Raw genomic sequence first — 13,967 nt, 5'->3', positions numbered from 1 at the left:
TCCTTTCCTTTCCTATTTATTCCACGAGGTTTAAAAAAAGGGATACAGAAGGCAGGCAGCTGTCCCCATCCCAGGGCCTGGGGCAGAGGTAGGCTCCGGGGTGGGCTCTGGCTCTCTCAGCATGGTGTGTGGGGTCCACCTGGAGAGGCACAGGGCAGCACCCAGCCCTGGGACCTGTGCTCAACACACCAGGGTTGAGGCAGCTCACAGAGAGTAGAAATAAAATCAAGAGCAAAAGTATGCTTTGCGTAGATCATAATGTTTATTCTTTTTATATTCATAGTATAGACAGGCTTCTGGTTCTTTCCTCTTTATCCTTTGGGTGTGTGTAAGTCTTTATTCTGAGAAGGCCCACACTACAGGAATTTAATTTATCTAATAAATTTATACTCCAGGAAAAAAAATAATCCAGCTTTATAACTTTTATTTGTGAAATGTGAGAAGTAATTAAATGCACTGTATTTTATTTTATTTTATTTTATTTTATTTATTTATTTTTTAAATGACATTGTAACTTGCTCTCGTAATCTCAGAGCCTGTCTTATAACCTTGGCTGTATATGGCCATATAAAAGCTCTGGTGGGATCCAACCAGGCCTGAAAGCTCTGAGCTTCTGGGAGTGGAAGCCAGTCCTGGGGACTGGTTGCTGGCTGAATGGGGAGAGTGGGAGCCCTGGAAGCTTCCCTGGTCTTTTCCACTGGGGTAGGTGAGAGCACCAAAATCAGTAGGTTATTTCACTCTCCTGACATCCTTGTGAGATTTTGGCTCTGTTTTCATAGACAGAGAATGAGTCACCAAACAGTCCGAGCAATTTATCTCCAGGAAGTTTGTGGCTGGGCTGAACTCATGTCTCTACTATCCCAAAACAGAGTTTGAGGCACCAGGCTGTCCCTAATATCTGAGTGGTGCCAAAACCATGGTAATTAAAAGCCTACAAAACTGTATAGTCACCTCTGTTGTTTGAAAACACTGCACTTCCACGGACTATATGACCAAAGTAAAGTCCTATTGTCCTAAAGCCCTCATCACTGCTTGCCACGTCCTGACACGCTGGGCACACCCTGCACCAGAAGCAGCTCATTCCCACCATGTAGCGGCACCTCCCTTGCATGGTGATCTGTGAGGGATCTGTGAGGTGGCTCTACAGACACTTGGCCATCACCTTTGCCATGGCATGACTGGGTCCACTTCGTCAGGAAGAGCACAACTCACTTAGGGGAATTTGCTGATTTTGGTGCATTGAAAAGAAGCTGCCCTGAGCCCCCCCCACCCCCCTCGAGGAGATGGATGTGATAGCGCACAGTGCAGTCCAGCTAGGGCAGAAAAACACTGGTACCAGCTCTCAGCATGTGTCCTGTGTGTTTGTTTGCGGAATGACAAACTCTGCCTCTTATTGCAACGCCAGTCATCAGAGAGCATTTCCTGATGGTTTGTTTGGATGGTGGACAGTGGTGTTTCTATACAGAGCCTGTCACCCATCTGCTGGGGATGTTTCACCTTCTTTGCTCTTCCTGCAAAACAGAGATCTAGGTGTTTCCCTCTCCCTTAGTCTAAAACAAGATTTTCTATGAGTTCGGATCTGTTTTTTTTTTTTTTTCCCTTAAACTGGAAACTGTAATTCAAGAATAAGAAATCATTCATGACAATGGTCTTTAACAAATACAAATAATAGCTTCCTTTAGCTATCTGATAGCAAGCCCTACGTATATTATATATGTGTGTGTGTATGTAATACTTACATGTAGCATACTATTTGAAAAGGATACTCTTCCACTTAATGGGCCTTTGTCAACATTTAAACCCTCCCATTCAGGTAGCCGGAATTATCCAGAGCTTCTCTGGGCGGTTAGTTCTGGACCTGTTGTGCCTCATATGTGGGGCCTGCATCACGGGCTGTGATGGCACTGGCTTTTTTTGGATAACCTTGGCTTTGGAAAGATGTGAAACATCAAGCAGAGGGAAGATGAGACCTCCCCAGCCCTTCCTTACCCTGTAGGGGATGGAGGGCACTCAGAAAATGTCTGCCTGTTCTGGGGCTGTGGCTCTCCCAGGTGCAGCCCACTGTATGCACCTATCTTTAGAAGCACACGGTGTGTGGGCAGATGACCATGGGGTGAAATGAGTTCCTGAATGCAGTGGTATATCCCTTCCCAGCTGCTGCGTGCACACCAGGCAGGCTGCAGAGCAAAGACCACAGGGAGTGAGATAACTTAAAGGGCATGGGAAGTTTAGAGTGAAATGATTAATTACTGTGGCTACTTAATGGCTAAATGTTATGGTGATTATTAAATAATGTTTGAAATTGGGCCCTTGTGATTCATCTGCCAGATCCTCAGATCCTGAGCCGGTGTAGTGGTACATAACCTGAGAGGGCATGCTGACTTTATACCAGCCCTGGGTCATCCAGGGCATCAAACAATCAAACATCGCGTGGAAAATAAGGGGAAGAGACATCATGTTTGTGTGGACACATGGTTTAAGGAATGACTGAAAGCTGTCAGGCTGAGAGGCAGATCTTGGAGATGACAATGCCAACATACAATCCCCCAAAACACAATTTGGGATTAGTGCATATAAGCAGATAGAGTTGGCACCTGTGAATGAATGTAGACATCAGACTAATGTACCTCAGCTACATCTACTTCATTTTCTGCAGTGGTTTTAAAAATGGCTGTACGCTTTTGTCGGTGCTGCTACCACGGAAGGAGAAAGAACAAACCCATCCAAGTGATGCCCACCCTAACCAAACAGTGACAAATGAAGACAAAGTCAAAGTACGCACAGCATCTGAAGACAGGTCACTGGGCAGAGGCTGACCCTAGTAAGAATGTCTCCACAGACCTATCCCTGGCTGCAGCCACACTTTGGTAGTCTTGCTGGGGAACGGGACAGGTGCTTTGGATGTTTCATCCAGCTAATGCAGGTCTTTGTTGTGACATTTACAATGTCTTAAAGGCAAATTCCTATGATTATTCAAAATTCTAGCCAGTTATTGAAAGCAGCTTTTAGGGAAAAAAAAAGAAATGAAGAAAAAGAACGTTGTATTTATAAGACCTATCATCAATCAGACAAAGAAAGAAAGAACAAAACCCAACCACCCTGGAAAGCAAATGGTGATAAAAATCCCAGATAAAGTCACTCTTCTCAGCGGGTAGCAAGTCTGATGAACTGAAATGGAAAGTCCTTCTCATTGATTTCAGTGGAAAAAGTAATTGACTTTGAACTCTTCGAATAAGTTGCAATCTGTATTTAATTTCTTGTCCAGGGAAGAGAATGTCATTTTGTTTTTCTTGTGGCTCCTATTAGCTTTAATATCAGTTGCACAGCTGATTCCCTTGCATCAAGCTCCAAATTTACCCCTGATGTCAGTGTGCTTAGGACTGAAACAAAAATCAGACTTTTATCTCTCAGTTGCTTAAAGGATCATGCCATAATACCACATTTATTAATTCAAAATCTCTCTCGTCCATACACGCACAAATGGAGCTGAGTATTCAGAGGAAAGTGTAAAGACTGTAATTTAACTTTTCGACATTAATGCAGCCTATTAACTGGAAATGTTCTTACGGTCCTAGCAAACTTATACATTTTTGCCCTTGAACTGCCTGAACAGAGAGATTCAGCACATCAGGCTATCAAGGTCACAGATCCAAGCTGCTGACTTTCTTGCAAGGAAAAATTACCTTTTGAATAACATATATACAGATTTTGGGTTTGTCATCATCTGTTCAGATGTGGACAGGGGACCCAAAACCAGATTGCCCCTGTGGATGCCCAGAAGAACCACTGTAGGGTTTTGTAATGGGGATCAATTTGGGTGAGATGCCCTTAGTCCCATATAGGAATAATCATCTGAAGACAAAGGCAGGGTGCTTGGGTTTGTGCCTGTTGCAGTATGAAGGACGTGGTCTGATCCTGCAGAGCCTCCCGAAGTAAGAGTCTCACATGTGCACTGCTCTCCACACTGTGTACAAGCTGTCTACAAACTCTGTCATCTTCCTCTGTTCTCAGATTGACTTGTTTAGCTCAAGATTGCTACGAGGAGGAAACAGTTTTGATAATTAAACGCTACTGATTTACACTGTCATTTTGGGGACATTACATTTTCAGTCACAAACACAAACAAGATCAGAACACTCATCTAGAAAGACATCTTCATGGAGAAATAATGAGTCTTATTGAGCCAGCAATCCTGGTAGCAGTGTATGCTGGAAAAGCAGCGAAAGTTAAACATGACCCCCCTTGAAAGACTCATTACAATTCCAGAAAAGTCTACCCAGGCCATAATGTGAGTGAGGACTGGGACTCATTTGTTTACATTTATCAGCCTTTGTTCTGAAAACCTCTTCGAGATTTCATGAGGAGTCATGATATAAAGTAAGTTCTGTAAGTAACAGTTCCCCGTGCACCATGACCTCTGTGTAGCCGCTACAGGTACCAGGAAGACTTCACTACAAATTCCTAATGTACGATCTTGTCTGAAGCTTTTTGTACTGTTGACTTAGGACTGTTGCTTTAATGACAAGCATGAATGACAAGCATGAATGCCAAACAAGGATGAATGCTAGTGAGCCATGGCTTTAGTCCTTCACAGCAGAAAAGGAGAAAGCTGTAAAGTCTGATTGTACATTGCCAGAGTGACATATGCTGTTCCTTGAAGTCTAACCTGTTTTCTGTCTTCAGTGTATTCGTGAGACATTTCCTTTTTATGACACATACATTATCATGGTATCTCAGCACTTCAGTGTTTGAGCTGTGTTTATCCTCACAACCTGCCAGGAAGAGGGAAGCATTTTCATCCTTGCTTTTTTTAAAGAAAGAAGAATTGCCAGGAAGGTATTAAGCAACTTGCTGAAGATCACAGAGCTATTGCAGGCCAGGAAATCCTAAATCCGAAACTCATATGGTAACAATTATACCATCCTTCCTCCAAGACCATGTAAAGAGACACTTTCTAGCGGTGAAGGACAGCCTTACCAACAGGCTGATAACACATGAATGCATTTCCCTTATGGGCCTGAGGCGACCTGGCAGAGCTCTTGGGCAGCGCTTCCAGCTGGAAGCGTGTGAGTGCTTTTGTCTTTGGGAACTCTGCTTTTGAACACAGCCCTTCTATGGAAGGAAATCGGCATTTTTTCCATGCTTCTCCCGAGGTAATGTGGCTGGAGGCAGCAAACAGTTACAAGAGCTTTGTTGCACTTTGACCAGAGCTTTTGCAGGCAGATGTGTGAGACATTTTCTGTACATTGAGTCGTATCTGCTGACTGAACTTCCATTATCTCCTGGTGACCTTGAACACAGATGCAGTTTTCACCCCTCTCTTAACAGGAAGCAATAGGAATGGTCACTGATCTGAGTGGTTGCAATCATCTGATTTCCAGAGGTGGCTTCAGGAAATTACCAAGATTTTCTGGGACACTCCTTAGACGAGTGGACATGTTTGCCTGTGAGGCCCAGCTGTGAAGATGAGATGTGATGCATGTGGATGGTTGACCTCAGGCTTCATGAAAGTCTTCTCATCTCCCATACCCCCCCATACCCCCTTTTTCCCTTTTTAAAAAAATTGGAAAGCTCATGGGCTGAGTAATGGGACGACAGGTCTGGAAGAAGGGTTGGCTGTCAACATTGTTATCAGTAATCTTTTTTCCAAAGGAAAAATAGCTTCTAATCAAAATTTTGTGCCACCGCAAGGATTGGTGGAGTGGTAATTACTGCTGAGAACATTACACTCAGATAAAGTGCACTAATTTTAATCAAATACGTTTCAGAGTAGAAAAAGTAAGTTGCACACCAAAAAGAGAGAGCTACAGGCCCTTTTTTTACCAAAAGGAGCACTGTGATCACTAGTTTTGGCCTTGGCTGAGTAAAAGAAGGTGACTCCTACCTGAGGTGCTTCCCAAAAGAGGGTTGGAGAGAAGCTGCCTGCACCACCTCATTATAATGCCCACACAACCACAGATCAACGTATTTGCTGTATTTGTTATCTCTCAGAGACGTGATTTACTTGCAATGTGAATTACAACTGAGAGCAGTAGCTATTAAGGGTGTATTAATGTCGTGGGGAAAAGAGTAAGTGGCTGGAGCCATAGCACAGGATAAGGAGCACTTTTGGAATAAACTGTGGATTTTGAGTAAACCATGGATTTCTGTTTCCTGATGTTTTCATATTATGACTAGCTGCCCAAACAGGCCAAAATGTATGAGCTGGACCAAACCCAACTGTTCTTTGTTTGGATGCAATTGTGGGGCTCTATGGGGCTGCGACATGAAGCATAATGGAGTTGAGGGTCTTGCCTTGAGGGTCTCAGGGAGTCAGCAAGTAATGAAATGGTGTTAGACTTGGTGACCTTAAGGGTCTTTTCCAAACTAAATGATTCTAGGACTCCATGAAATGAAGCCTGCCCAGCATCTTCTCTAGAACCTGTGGCCCATGATACATTGGTGTGGTGCTTTGTATGACCTGAGTCCTACATCAGAGACATCCTCTGAAGGATGTGGGCTTTGCTGGCACCTCACCAACTGCTCTGACCGATGTGGCAGCCAGAGGCAGCTGTGCTGCCCCCCTGCTGGCTGCCCCGCAGAGACCCGTCCATGCTGGTGGCAGATGGTTGTGCTGGTCTGCTGCACTCCCTCTGGCTCTGAGGGAAGCCTTCTTTGGAAATAACATTGGGATCTTTATCAACTACACTTGTAATATCTGTCATTTAATTAAGTCCATCTTGAGATTGATATATATTAGGTTACTCATTCTCTTTGATCTTTTATTTCTCAGAAACATACCCATTAGTAACATCAAGTAAGAGATTTCTTTTACACCTGTTCTTACACACAGATGGGTAGAAAACACTAGAGTTTAGAAATAAACATCCTCAAATAGACATTGCACAGAAACTGTGCACCATGGACAACAATCCAGTCACCAAAAGGGCTGTTTTAAATGTTACACTGCCCAGCAAAGAGGGAAGATTAATAAGGATGCAGCAGGTGCCCAGCTATCAGTAAGACCCTCTAGAAGCCCTCATGGAAGCTAACCACTGGAAAGCATTCCCTGGCTGGAGGCAAGCAAAGGTGATGGCTGCAGGCAAACGGGGCAGTGCAAAGCTTCTCTCTCTTTACGTCTCTGCAATCCTGTCCCATCCTCATGCCGAGATACATCTGTCTGTGTCAGTTACTGACTGCTGTCCACTTAATGTTTCCCCCATTTCTCCTGACAGGTGTTGTAAATGGGCATTGAGGTGATCTCCAGGCAAATGAAATTGGCTAGGACAATTTGTTTTTTCCTGCCCTCCCTCTGGGCTTGCAAAGCTCCCAGGCAAGAGCTTGTATGTACTAGAGAAAGCATGCATGGAGTGACTTGCTCAGGCACTTCTGGTAACGGGGGAGACAAAGCTGCAGAACTGCAAAACCTGCGACCGACAGCTGCCCTTTCGCTCCAACACCTCTGTGCCTCCTACCTCCAGCTGGGTGGGAGGACCCGGAGGGTCGTAAAATGTTTTCTGTCCGGGTGGGCAGATGAATAACCTGCCCTGTGCTGTGGAGATGTTGGTCTGAATTTTGGGGTGCATGCTGCAGCTTGTGCCCAGGCCCCCAAGCAAAACAGTGCAGCAGGCTTGCTGCCTATGCAGGCTGCCCTGGGGTTGCATGGAGAGGCTGGGGGCCAGCAACTGAGCTGGCGTGGGTGCAGGATGGCACCATGAAGGCTGCCTTGGGAATGAGGGTTATCAATCACTTCGTGATGGATTTTCCCATCTGCATAAAGCAGGGAGTGATATTTATTCTCTTTTACTGATGCCTTTAACTTTTAAATAGAATGGAGCAAAATTTGGTTTTATATAGCTCCTCTCGCACTTCCCTGTTTCACAGTACTTTTACAAAGCAGTTAAGTTAGGATATAGTGCTGGAAACGCAGTGACTGTAGGCAAATGTGGCAATCTGAACTACACCATATATCATCTCACACACCTCCGCCGGGTTTGGTGTGCACGCTGCTTGATATTTTTTAACAGCTACTCCATACCTGCCCTTGATTCTGACCGACTAAATCTGAGCTATTAAATCTGTGCCTCGGTACTTTTTTTTTAACACCTGTTTTAAAGGGAATTTAGCACTTGTAGAAGTTGCCAGATTATGGTATGTTTATGGAATATGCACTTCTTTTCCTAATAACGACCCTGAGGCATTCAAAGCTTCAAAGGGCTCATAAGAAGCATTGAATCAGCAGCCCAACTTTTCTGAGCATTGTCTGTCAGTAGCACTTTTCTGGGAAGGCTTGCCCCATGTGATGCCCTTTCCATGTAAACAGTACTATTCCCAGTGACAGACAAACTATCAGCACCAACATCCTAGATGCCAGGTGCTTGGCGTTGCCTCTCTTTGCTCCCGTGGCTGGGATGTTGACAATGACAGCAGGGAAGCACTGAGCATCTGTCTATTACCTGAGCTGCCCCCACCAGCCCTCCTCAGCACAAGTAAACACCCTTTTACCCAGCATCTGAACCTCTTCGGTGCTTCTGGTTAGTGGCTGGTATCCTTAAACATGAGCCAAGGCTGCAGCAGCAGATATAGCTTTGTGATAGTCATATAGAAATACCAGCATGTGAGAGTATTAGTGGACATATACTCCCAAAAGCACTGTTTCATATTGGGTTGTGGCTCTTGTAATTACTCATTTCTAGTCCTTCCATCCTTGCCTTTACAGTGAAATTGTAAAACATTATTTCTGTACCCCAGAACCTTCCCATTAGCCTTCATTAATGATTATTTTTGTCACTCTCAAGCCGGTTCTGTAAAAATCATACATATATAATTGACCAAATTCCTCTCTCATTTCCTCTCAGGCAACATCACTGAAGTCAAGTGAGAACAGAATACCTCTAAGTGTGAGTAAGTGCTGTATTTCACTCAAAGGCTACATTGTACTAAGAGCTTTTCTGCCCCATTATAGGTTGTAACAAATATTTTTGCTAGGAGGAATCATGAGCTCATTAAACGAGGTATGAAAAAAATCTGAAAAACCATCAAGAGAACATGCAACAGCTACAGCTGGAAAAAAAAAAAAAAAGGGCTTTTTTGGAACAAAAAGTAATCCTTAGGGCTGCTATAAAATGGGAAGCATGCTGTACTCCTGTGCAGACCACTAATGGTTAAATTTTCTCAGTTGGACTCACATAAATCAGTGTAGCCCCACTGACTTTAATAGAGTTATGCTGAAATTACACTGGTGTAGCAGCTCATTTTGGCCCTACAAACTTGGCATTTGTCATTGTAGATTTGATCCAAACCTCATGAAACCCCTTGGGAATCTTTGTATTTAGATAATGGGATTTGAATCGGACTGTATAAGTTTAACATGAATAATAATTAGTTCAATTTGGTATTTGTATGGCTCATAATATGCAAGAGAGCCACTTGAGCCAACTGGATCATCGGTCTAGTTGCTTAGGAATGCAAGTGAAACTATGAAGTCTTTCACTTAGTCCACCTAATTACAATCAGATGGTAACTACTTTAAGTAATTACCAGACCAGAGGCAGCTTGGAGCACTGACCTAACATGATGGGCTCTGTCTTCTGGTGCCAGATCTCTAGAGAAATGATTCTCCTCTTTTGCTTCTCTTAAGTACTGGCCATTCATAACACTCATCTTGTTGATGTTGTTAATTGCTTTTAATATTCTGTATGCTATGGGGATAGCATTATCCTGCCTACCACACTTACTTAGTTCATAATGCTGTGTGCTTGCAGTGGGCAGAGGATGCAGAGGTCATGAAGCCCAGTTCTGACCTCATTTGCATTGGAGTCTCACCAATAGAATTTGATGAACTTTAATGAATATGTTCTTGATTTATAGCAATGCGGAATAAATACAAGGCAGATATCTGCTCTGGTTCTGTTGTTCTACTAGAACTACATTGCTCATTGATGATGGGCTATGTGTGTGTGTGTGACTGATGACTATATTCATTTATGCCTAGCCACATCATATTTTTTAAAATGGCTGATCATATTCAAATGCACAAATTATATTATGAGTTTGTTAGGAATTTTCTGGAGATGTTTTACTGGTGTCAACAGCAGTAAAAATCAGCCTGTGTATTCCATGTCATTCAGTGAAACTACAGAGAACCAATAGACGTCCCTTGTCCAAAACCTTGCTGTAGAAAATGTCTGTCACCTTCAGTCCTTATGAAAGGAAAGGAAAACAGCTAATTGCCAATTTATATAAAGAGAAGAAGACTTTGTCCTAGTCTTCATCTCAGAAACAAGCGGATGAAGGCAAAGGATGCTATTGTATCAATATCACATAAAGGGTAATGAAATTGGAAATAGATTCATGATTTATTGTCCCTCCAGCAGCACACTTAAGTATACGGGAAAATTGGCTTTCAGTATATCCAGTAGCTGCTTACATAGCATGACTAAAGAAAGACCCTGTGAATATGAAAGGTCCCAGATGAATGAGGCCTGAAAAGGAAAACCTCTATTGCTATAGCAGACGGGACGGTGTGGCTTTCATGTGCATTGTCAGTAATTTGCCAACATTTACATTTGATCTTTGGCTAGCAGAAACATTGATTTAGTGGGCTGTAAAGGCCCCTTTCCACACCTGCTATCTAACCTGATAAAAAACATTATGCTGCAACAGTCCCTTTTTCTAGGTGTCAAGCAGGAAAGCATTATCCAGGGAATGCAGAGAAGCTGTGGTGTAAATCCCCTGCAAGGTTCCACATGGCTTCCTACGCCTGAGAAAATATACAGCACCTCTCCCAGCTGCCGGAGCAAGGTTTCACCACGGCGAAGAGGAGGGTGCTCTAAATCTCTCTTGGAGTGCAAGACTGTTGGCTAACAGAGAAGATAGCATGGTGATGTTAGGGAGAGGCCAGGCCCACTTCTGTCCTCGCTGCAACACATCATTCTCCCTCTGCTGAGGGTGGTGCCCAGAGTGCCGAACCCCTTAATGACATTCTTTGCTGTTTGGGAATGCAGTCATCAAAAACGACCTGCTCGCTGATTGAAAATTTGGGTGCTGAGGGTATTTTCTGGCTGTGAAGTCAAATGTCTGGGCTCCACAGAAGGAGGGAAGGGCAGCAGAGGGAGAGGCAGAAGGGCTGGCCTACAGTCATGGCCCCATCCGGGGCAGCAGGCCCCGATGTGGCCGGGTGCAGGACAGCCACTGCTGGGTCTGAGCCAGCCAGGTGGCGATGGCTTAAAACTAGCTCCCCCCTTTCAACTAAAGAACCCCATGTTTTGGTCATGCTTCTCCAGCCCTCTCTTTTTGTCAGGGGGACAGCAGCCAGCGCTGCCAGACCTCACTGCCAGTGATTCAGAGCAGAAATGCAGAAATTCAGCTGATGTCTGCCAAAGAGCTTTCAGCCCGACCTGAGACAGCGCCGGCCTCTGTGAGCCGTGGTCTCTCTCTGCCTGCCCGGGTGATGGAGGAACGAACGGGCTGTGGGGCACGGAGCCCCTCGTGAGCCCCAGCTTGCAGCCAGGTGTGCGCTGTGATTTATTTTCCATGTTAATATTCCTGGGGCAGGCCCTGGAACTGTATCTGTTTCTTAGATCTCTCCAGTTAATGAAATGGCCAAATACAATTGTCTGGCAATAGAATTGCACTTCAGCAATACAAACAAAAAGACCCTAATTTACATTTGTGCCAATACCATTAATGTAAATTGGTTATTAGGTATTTATGCTAAAAAGCTGTAATACAAAGCATAAAGGTAGTTTTATTAACTACATTTTGCCCTGTGAAATCTATGCTAGAAGGCATACTTTGCAATCAGTGATTTTCTTTTCTCAGGCAATATGGCATTTGCTTTACCTAATTAACATATTTATAAACAAATTACTACCCCCTTTTCTGCACTTTGCATTTTATAACACATCACTGCTATGAAGTTAATAGGACAGCCGTGTGCAATGCTTTTGTAATTCAATTGCAGTGTTGGATTGTTCTTTATTCTCATTCTCATGTATATGTAGGAAGGGGTAATTAAAGAAAAAATGGCATTTACAAACAATTATAATGCAGGAATAACAAGGAGGGAAATGGGTTTCAATCATTGCTTTTTAATAGAGGTGTAGGGAGGGTTGGGGGTAGAAGGAAAACAGAACTGCACCTGTCCTCTGTCCTTCTGTTTTTAGTCTCTTCCTGAGTCTGTGGGAAGAATTTCAGGGGTGCGTGGGCCAGATGGTCCCTTTTGCAGAGCTGTGATGCCTATGCTGAAGGAAGGGAGAGTTGAACTGGGACTGAGAGTTACTTTCAGGCAGAAATTGTGGCCTTCTTGGTTTCTAGCACAGCTATTTCAGGGCCATCCAGCATCACCTGGTTCCCCGCCAGAGCCTCTCAGCAGTGCTTAATCAGGTGCCAGGTCCCTGCCCCAGCAGCTAGCCACTCAGATCGTGTTGTGAGGGGACAGGGACAGGTAATGCTGGGGGGCAGAAGAGAGGGGAGATGGGAAACGGCATGCTCTTTGGAAAGAAGTCCCTAGGCCCTGCTCACCGTAACTCCCTATGACTGAAATCTCTCCGGAGAAGGCAGGAACAAGAGAGGTGAAGGACGTTTTTGTGTCTTTTACCCAGAAATGCAAAGAATTTTTAATTCATATGAAACTGTAATATCCCTAATAGCAAATGAGAATTTGGAGGTCATTTATACTACTTCTTACTTCTGTAAGGAACACATTCTGAAGGATGGAAATAACTTTGGTTTAATGAATTCACACATTCCAGTGGAATTTCAATCTTTCGCTTCAGTATTAAAAGTTAGCGTTAAATTATGTTCTTAAATTATAGTGTCATCTAACCCAGTTATGTCTGATCTCTTACAGGCTGATGTTAGTTATTTTAAGGCAAATTAGCTAGTTTGGAAAAGACAGAGGTAAATATATTTTCTGTGCAAAGATATTTATAAAGATGTGGCTAAATAATAGTTAGCAGGTAGCTTCTGTGCATAGAAACATTTTCAACCCCGAGAACACTGAGTTTTCCATGCTACCAGATGCAAGAACACTTAGGATAATCTGAGCATAAATACTCCATGACAGAAAATAGTCCTGTGCTCCAGTTATTCTCACAAGAAAGAGCACTAGACTATATTCTGTTGTGGGTTGACATTAGAGGTTATTTGCACTCAGTATCCGTGCACTAGGTTGTTCTGAGGGGGTTGTTGTTGGTGTTGTTGGTAGCCTCGAAGGGAGTGCCATGCTGCCCTCCCATCAGCTGGCTGGGAGTCATAACACTGGTGGCTCTGGCTGCAGGGCAGAGCGTGAAAAACAAGTTAATAATTGACCTATGCACCTTGTTTTCATTCTTAGGTCTACAGACATAGAACTGATAACATCTGTTTCTTTTTCTTTTCTTTTTTTTTTTTTTTTTTTTTTTAAAAAAAACTTTTTACAATAAATAGAATATCTTTTACATCTCATGTGAAAAACAACAACAGAAATGGCGGGTCAAGAAATGGGTGATTTACTGTCTATTTTTTTCCTTTAAAGCAAGAAAGATCAGATACTGCTAGGGAGATCATGCAGCATTCAGAAAACTTTGTGAATCACCCACGACAGGCTGCGGATGCCATTCTTTGTATGACTTTCCAAGTTCATGAAAAGGTTACATGGCTACCAAGATGAAAAGCAGTCTCATCTGTTTTTTTCTACCACAGCCTTTTTCCATTACTAAAAATGAGGATTGTGATGAATCATGTCTTCAGCTGAACATCAAACACAAGTCTGTAGTCTTCAGTGAGCATTAAATATAGATGTGAATATAAATAGAGAAGAGGAGGTTATTATGTAGGAAGGAGGAGTATAATAGCAAGGCACAAGTTAGCTATTTAACATATGCTTTCTGCTCCCCTTGGTATCATACATGCTTTTATCTTGGGAGAAGAGGGCAATGGGTTAGCATGACCCTGTCTATAGACTCCCATCAGAAAATTGGTGATGAATAGTTACTATCGTCTTT

The 13,967-nt window shown here is 43.4% G+C and overlaps 1 long non-coding RNA gene across 2 annotated transcripts in view; it reads left to right on the top strand.

The window, feature by feature from the left end:
* LOC118156389 overlaps positions 1-13,967 on the top strand; it is a 43,792-nt gene that overhangs the window by 10,495 nt on the left and 19,330 nt on the right. The window contains exons 1-2 of one of the 2 annotated variants that reach the window (XR_004746246.1): positions 2,687-2,774; positions 8,838-8,879. This is a non-coding gene — a long non-coding RNA (uncharacterized LOC118156389). Of the gene's footprint in view, positions 1-2,686; positions 2,775-8,837; positions 8,880-13,967 lie in introns of those variants that run through there. The other variant, XR_004746247.1, reaches the window with a different exon arrangement.

Source organism: Oxyura jamaicensis, chromosome Z (genome assembly GCF_011077185.1).
Source record: "Oxyura jamaicensis isolate SHBP4307 breed ruddy duck chromosome Z, BPBGC_Ojam_1.0, whole genome shotgun sequence".
In the NCBI taxonomy this organism is placed as follows: Eukaryota; Metazoa; Chordata; class Aves; order Anseriformes; family Anatidae; genus Oxyura; species Oxyura jamaicensis.
This window is presented reverse-complemented; position numbering and strand designations above follow the sequence as displayed.